Consider the following 6869-nt stretch of genomic DNA (forward strand, 5'->3'; position numbering starts at 1 on the left):
TGCGATTTCCTTAAGAAGGAAATTCTATATTTGGGCCATGTGGTGTCAGGCAATGGTATATTGCCCGACCCAGACAAAATTAAGGTAATAGAAAATTACCCAGTTCCCAAAAGTACGGATGACGTTAAACGTTTTGTTGCCTTCGCGAACTATTACAGAAAGTTCATAGCAGATTTTGCAAACAAAACATACTATTTAAATTGTTTATGTAGGAAAAATTCAAAATTTGTTTGGGACGAAAATTGCCAAAAATCATTTGAAAGTATTAAACAAAGTATTATGTCACCTCCAATTCTACAGTACCCAGATTTTTCGGAACAAAATAAATTCATTGTGCAAACTGATGCTTCTGGGTATGCAATCGGTGCTGTTTTATGTAATTCAGATGGCCGGCCTGTAGCATATGCTAGTAGAAGTCTCAATAAAGCGGAAATTAACTATCCCACTATAGAAAAAGAGCTCCTAGCTGTGATTTGGCGTAAATATTTCAGACCTTACTATACGGTCGCACATTTATAATTCGTACTGATCACAAACCCCTAGTTTACTTATTTAATTTAAAAGATCCCTCTAGCAGACTGTTCAAGTTTAGACTTATTTTAGAAGAGTATGATTACGTAATCGAATATGTGAAAGGGAAGGAGAATGCAGCTGCAGATGCATTGTCCAGAATAAAAGTGACTTCAAAGGAACTGAAAGAAATGAATGAATGCTTGCATGCCATGGTCATGACGCGCGCTCAAAAGAGACAGTTAGACGCTGCTCCTTCGGATGATATGTTGCCCACCAACGATTGGCCTGATCAACCAAGAGTTGTGGAAACCCATATCAAGCCGAAAGACGCAGTAGAGCTAAGATTTACTGACATTAGTAATTTAAATAAACTTAGAAGTGATAATTTAATAACATATGAAAGTAATTTATTATTCTATGTTGCGCAACAGAAGACAATATTTATAAAGCCAGCATCTCAATCACAAATTACGCGAGCCGAATTTGCGAGAGAGCTGAGCGATTTTTGTGAAAAAGTTAATATTGTTGAAGTATATTTCATTAAAAATCAAAATAACTACGTATTTGTAGAAAAACTAACAAGTGAAATAAAAAAGTATAATAACTGGAAAGGGCCCAGATTATGTATTTTACAAGACGTCGAAAGAATAGAAAGCAAGGATGATAGGAAGGTGATTCTAAATGACTTTCATCTTTTGCCCACGAGTGGCCACGCGGGCATGAGAAGAATGTTGACTAACATTAAAAAATATTATTTTTGGCCTGGCTTAGAAACTGATGTCCAAAATTTTGTTAAAAAATGTCCCCAATGTCAAAAGCATAAGTATACGTTTCAGGTGAAAGAGCCCATGACAATTACGTCGACAGCTCATTCGGCCTTTGATAAAATCTTTTTAGATTTAGTAGGACCACTAGATAAAGACAGCTTTGACTATACTTACATCCTTACATTACAGTGTGAGCTATCAAAGTATGTATGTGCCTATCCCCTAATGACTAAAACATCAGCTGAAGTAGCTCGTACCTTTGTGAATAACTTTATATTACAGCATGGTGTACCAAGGGAGATAGCTACCGACAGAGGTGCAGAATTTATGTCTGAAACCATCGAACAGGTTTGCAAATTACTTAATATTAAAAAATTAAATTCAACTGCGTATCATCATCAAAGCATCGGAGCGCTAGAAAATACTCACAAAAGCCTCGGCGCCTTTTTGCGAATCCAAACCGAAGAAAAACCCGAGTTGTGGAGTACTTGGTTACCGTTCTGGTGTTTTGCTTATAATACGACAGTTCACACCTCAACAAAATTCACACCCTTCGAACTTGTTTATGGTAAAAGGTGTAATTTGCCAAATAATTTGTTAAAACGCGTAGAACCTCTTTATAATTACGATAGCTACCCACTGGAACTTAAATACCGGCTTCAGGTTTCCCAAACCGAAGCGCGAAAAAATTTAGTTACTAGTAAAGTAGACAGAAAAAGTAGATATGACCGGTATGTTAACCCTGTACGCTATAAGCCTAATGACAAAATCTTAATTAAAAACGAAACTGGCAATAAACTTAAACAACTGTACTCTGGACCATATACTGTAATTAGAGATTTGTCACCAAATGTAGAAGTCGAAATAAAAGGTAAAACAGACATCATACACAAAAACAGAACCAAATTGTTTTATGTTTAGAACTACATACTGTTTAGTATCCTTTGTATCTATTTTTAGCCTGTATTGAGAAATGTGTTGTGACGCATACAATATCAAATTGCTTGGGTCAGTCCGTAGACTCAGTGGTAAACGGAGACGGACCGCAGTCGCGAGACTGTAGGTTCAAGTTTGAATTATGTTATGTACTGCAATGAATGTGTTAATCGTATGTCTAATTACTTATATATCTACTTGTGTTTACATTCTAATGTTATGTATGAGAGGAGTACACATCATTTTAATACGTATATAATTTGTACTCAATAAATTAAGGTCATGTATTTTAGTAATAAAATAAAATGTAATTTTTATTTTATTTTTGTAATATGGGTGAGATGTGAGGGAGAGTATATAAAACCATGTAATCATCTAATAAAGGCCAGTATTTACTCATCAATTGTCGTGTCATTTACTCCCGAACCTTTACACAAACACGCCATCCGTACATGTATACTCCTGCATACCTCTACAAGATGCAGGAGTATACAAACTAGATTGTGACTGCGGCCTCTCTTATATCGGTCAAACTAAACGAAGCATAGGGACGCAAGAATTCACGACACAGTGAGCTCATACTGCGTAGGTCGGACCATAAATAAGTAATTAAAAATATGAAGGTAGAACGAGCAACATCTTCTGTCAAGACGAACACCATCTCAGTCTGCCCGTGACCATGATACCTGCAAAGGTGTCGAAACGTCGGGAACTAAAACCAAAAATTAAACCGCGATAAAATCCGTAAAAGTCGTTTCATTTCAAGGTAAAACTAAAATAATTTGTGGAGTTGATTATTATCTATATTAATAATTTCGATCAAAACCTTATATAAATAATAAAACATTTTGAGTCGACAAAATACGTCTGCAAAATTCAGATTATGGATTAACTAGCTGTAGCTCGCGACTCCGTCCGCATAGACTTCAGTTGTGTTCGGTGGTCGCCGTTTCCATGGGAATGCCGAGATAAAATGTAGCCTTGGCCCCCCATTTACACCCTTTAAATTCAGACTACCCTAGTCCACATATTTCATTACTTTTAACAAACAATGTTTATAAAAAGAGTTTTATATTAGTTTTGACCTACCATTAGCGTAAATTACAACCCTTTTTTATTTAAATAGTAGCCAATGTCCTAAATCAGATTATCTGTATACCAAATTTCTGTACAATCAGTTCAGTAGTATTGGTGTAAAAGCGAGACAGACAGACAGAGATACTTTTGCATTGATAATATTAGTATGGAAAGATGCACAGTTTATAGGCATATGTCAAAGTCAATCAAACAACTTAACAAATCTATCGCCATCAACCGCAATATATAATATAGTCCTCTCCAAAGTTTCACCACATAACCATACCTATAGATGGCGCCAGCCGTGACGTAAACATACTGCTCCCGTATTAAATTTGTTAAAAAATAGTTAATTACCTTTATCTACTAAAATCTTATTACAAAACTGAAGAAAATAGTACAATTCATGAGTGGAAGTGTTATCTAATTAATATATTCAGCTGGAACAAAATAAACACAACTTTAGTAAGTCATCAAAACTCTGTGACTATTTTAACTTTGTGAGTGATTATAACTACGTATTTTTGCATAAAACGGCTAGTTACTTGGCCAACACCAGTGTGAGTACTATAAACAGTAAAACAAAACGTCATTAAGCTTAAAAACTGAATTTTATAAAAGTGATGCTATGACAGTGACCAAAAGCAAACATTCAAATTATTTTCAAAATTGACTGGTATTCAACGAACTTTCTATTCCAAAGAGTCTATTGATCAACAACTTTATTAGGTTTATAGGATTCTTCAAAAAAAAAGAGATTTTCTGGTGCACAAAAACGTTGGCTCTTTAATCAATAATAATGAAAAATGACACAGATACAATAATGTCATAGAGTAATGTTACAGATAGCACAGATAACATAGAGTGGTAAATCAACTTAAAATTATTATTAACTAATATTAACTAATAAAATTATCCAACCAATACCCCCTCTATAATTTTATTTTCCACACTCTGTATCTTCTTCAAATTTAGACAACAAATGATCTCTGAGAAATATAAATGTTTGAGCTGGCAAAGACTTAGTCAAAATATCTGCTAACTGATTGGAACTGGAAATATATTCAATTTTTATTATGCCCTCCTCAACCTTTTCTCTTATGAAGTTATATTTAATATCTATATGCTTAGTTCTCTTATGAAAGATAGGATTATTAATCAATCTTATTGCACTTTGGTTGTCCACATATAACAAAACAGAATCATACTGTTCACCTAAGTCTAATAACAATTGTCTCAACCATGTAATTTCCTTAGCAGACTCGCTTGCAGCTACAAACTCTGCTTCAGTTGTAGAGAGAGCAATAGTCTTCTGTTTCTGACTGGACCATGTGATTGGTCCTCCATTTAATAAAAATATATATCCAGAAGTAGACCTTCTTGTGTCTATATCACTAGCATAATCTGCATCGGAATATCCTACAAGACTGCTGCTCTCACTATAAACAATACATAAATCCTTTGTAGCAATCAAATACCTAATTATTCGCTTAGCAGCGTTAACATGTTGTTGTTTCGGACAGTTTACATATCTACTCAATAAGTTGACTATAAAGCTAATATCTGGCCGTGAGACTGAACATAAAAATAACAGTGACCCTATTAATTCTCTATATGGAAAGTTTACAATTTCGTCATCTAAATTCTTTGAGATTATTACATTTACATCAGATGGAGTTTTTACAGGATTTGAATCACTCATATTAAATTTTTTAATGATTTGCTCTATATATTCTCTTTGATGAATAACAATGTAATTATCCTCCTTTTTAATTTGCATTCCCACAAAGTAAGTCAAATTCAATTCTTTAATTTTGAAAGTTTGTTTTAGATACATTATAATTTCTTTAATTAAATCCTTATTTGGGGAAACCACAAGACAGTCATCTACAAAAATTAACAGGTAAATCCTAACACCTTTAAAATCTCCTATATAAATACAATTATCTGCTTGTGATTGTACAAAACCATATTCTTTAAGAAAATTTGTAAATTTCTTATTCCAACATCTGGAGGCTTGTTTCAAGCCGTATAAGGCTTTATTCAATTTTAATATACAATCTTTACTCACTGACACTCCTTCAGGCACCTCCAGGTATATGTCCTCATCCAGATCACCATTTAGGAAAGCTGTTTTGACATCAAATTGTTGGATCTCATAGTTGTATTTTGCTGCTTAAATCCTCGAGCACATAAGCGAGCTTTGTATCTTGTGACCCTTCCATTTTCATCTCTCTTTAATGCGGAAACCCATTTTGTTGTAATAGTTCTTTGATTAGTTCTTTTAACCGGTGTCCAGGTCTTATTGTCTTCATGTGCTTCAAGTTCTTCATTCACAGCTTTGGACCACTGATCCTTTTGAGGACCCTTCATCGCTTCATCGTATGTGGATGGTGCTGTGAATTCCACAAAGTTTGCTTCATAGTTTCTGTTATGTCGAGGTCTTAGATTAATATATCTTTTTTCTGGCTCTTCTACCTCCTGAGATAGTTTGAAAGTAGGATCATTATCATCATGACAACTGTGCAGACTGTCAGCTGAATCTTCTGTAGATATAGTATCACTGTGAGTTCTTTCACGTTCTTGTCTACTTTCCTCATTATCATTGTTTTCAAGGTCTGTGCCTTCTTCATCTATGAAAATTTTAGAAATATTTTTCCTCATCTCTGGGGCTTTGTCCTCATCAAAAATCACATTTCTTGATATTTTTATCTGTTTATTTTTGGTATTGTACATTCTATAATTGTTGTTGTCATATCCCACCAATATCATCATTTCACTTTTCTTATCTAATTTCTTTCTTAGCTGATCAGGAATATGCACATATCCTACACTACCAAACACCCGCACATGACTTAACTGTGGCTTTACACCAGTCCATAACTCTAAAGGAGTGTTATCAGAAGTTTGACTTGATGAGGTCCTGTTAAGTAAGTAAACTGCTGTACTAATAGCTTCAGCCCACAAATATAATGGCACATCTCTAGCATATAGCATTGAACGAGCACTCTCAACTATGGTACGCAACTCCCTCTCTGCACGACCATTTTGTTCTGGCGTATAAGGTGCTGTACACTCATGCGTTATGCCTTCCTTTTTTAGATATTCTTCAAAAGCAGTATTTTTATATTCGCGTCCATTATCGGTATGTATAATCTTCACACTGTGCATGTATTTATTCTTAATCATAGCGTTGTATATTTTGAAATATTCTAGTACATCACTTTTATTTCTCATAAAATAGACATGCCTGTAACTCGTCTTAGCATCTTTGAACAAAAGAAAATATCGCATACCTTGCACTGATGCATGACTCATCGGGCCACATACATCACTATACACTAGATCCCCTGGCTGTATTTCACCTCTTGAGGATTTTGTAAAAGATAGCCGATGCTGCTTCCCATAAGCACATGCTTCACAGGTGTATTTTTCTTCAGTGGTACCTTTAATCTTCAAACCTTCAACCACATTGTTGATGCTCATGTTTTTAATTTCCTTAAAATTTATATGCCCTAGCCTTTCATGCCATTTCTTGATGTCAATATTCTCTTGCACTAGGTTGCATTTTTCAGA

Source organism: Trichoplusia ni, chromosome 25, assembly GCF_003590095.1.
Source record: "Trichoplusia ni isolate ovarian cell line Hi5 chromosome 25, tn1, whole genome shotgun sequence".
NCBI lineage: Eukaryota > Metazoa > Arthropoda > Insecta > Lepidoptera > Noctuidae > Trichoplusia > Trichoplusia ni.